The sequence below is a fragment of the Mirounga leonina genome, unplaced genomic scaffold (genome assembly GCF_011800145.1).
Source record: "Mirounga leonina isolate KUSES-001 unplaced genomic scaffold, KU_Mleo_1.0 Mir_176, whole genome shotgun sequence".
Taxonomy (NCBI): domain Eukaryota; kingdom Metazoa; phylum Chordata; class Mammalia; order Carnivora; family Phocidae; genus Mirounga; species Mirounga leonina.
This window is the reverse complement of record NW_023270454.1, coordinates 15,867,685-15,867,989: the sequence shown is the minus strand read 5'-3', so window position 1 is coordinate 15,867,989 and position 305 is coordinate 15,867,685. Positions and strand designations below refer to the sequence as shown.

Genomic DNA, 305 nt, shown 5'->3' with positions numbered 1-305 from the left:
CCGTGAACCAAGTGTTGTTGTTGTTGTTATTTTATTATTTTGGCTTTGTTTTTATTTTTTTCAATAAGAAATGAGGACAGACCAGATTTGTTTTCCTAAAAAGCAATTTTAAAGCAAGGACTCTCCATTATATTTCTGTAGTAAAAATCATCAGTCTGTTTACAAAGAGTTACTTCTTGGTTTCTATTACATGTATGTTGGACCACTTTATGTTGCCTCACTTGTCAAAACAGAACCAACCTTTCTTTCTTTCTTTCTTTCTTTCTTTCTTTCTTTCTTTCTTTCTTTCTTTCTTTCTTTCTTTC

At 30.5% G+C, this 305-nt stretch overlaps 1 non-coding gene across 1 annotated transcript in view; it reads right to left on the bottom strand.

The window, feature by feature from the left end:
• Positions 1-304: 304 nt before the first annotated feature.
• The window catches only part of LOC118022571, a 110-nt gene continuing 109 nt past the window's right edge, over position 305 (bottom strand). Inside the window, exon 1 of the small nuclear RNA XR_004682505.1 lies at position 305. This exon is cut by the window's right edge and continues 109 nt beyond it. This is a non-coding gene — a small nuclear RNA (U6 spliceosomal RNA).